Source organism: Trachymyrmex cornetzi, unplaced genomic scaffold (genome assembly GCF_001594075.2).
Source record: "Trachymyrmex cornetzi isolate Tcor2-1 unplaced genomic scaffold, Tcor1.1 scaffold640, whole genome shotgun sequence".
NCBI lineage: Eukaryota > Metazoa > Arthropoda > Insecta > Hymenoptera > Formicidae > Trachymyrmex > Trachymyrmex cornetzi.
The window spans coordinates 144627-145110 of record NW_017299960.1 but is presented as its reverse complement, the minus strand read 5'-3'; positions in this window follow the sequence as shown (position 1 = coordinate 145110).

The window sequence follows — 484 nt, the reverse complement described above, 5'->3', positions numbered from 1 at the left end:
TAAATAAATTACAATAATTCATGAGTCAAGTTATATAATAAATATAATACCTGTGTGTTTCTAACAAATTATGTAGAATAATATCGAGATATGATAACTTGTTGTAACAAACTACTTGTCAGATGTTCTGTTAACTGTCATCATGATAGACAACCTTATATACAAAATCTGTAGAGAAGATCAAGGTGAGGTTCAATCTGGAGTTATATATATATAAAATTGTCCTCAATACGTGGCTAATAAATAAACAAAAGAAACGGTAGAGCATATGCCACACACTAGATCTTATCAGTGAAATATAATTAATGTATTCGTGTATAGAATAAAAGGAAATACAGTAATTATGTCAGTTACAATGATTAAAAGTATAGCGGCCCTGAATGTAGCCATCTTCAGTATAAAATAAATACAATGTATACAATTATAAAAATATAAATAATTACAAAATGACAGTTACATTTAGTGGAGTAATAAAGTTTTTACG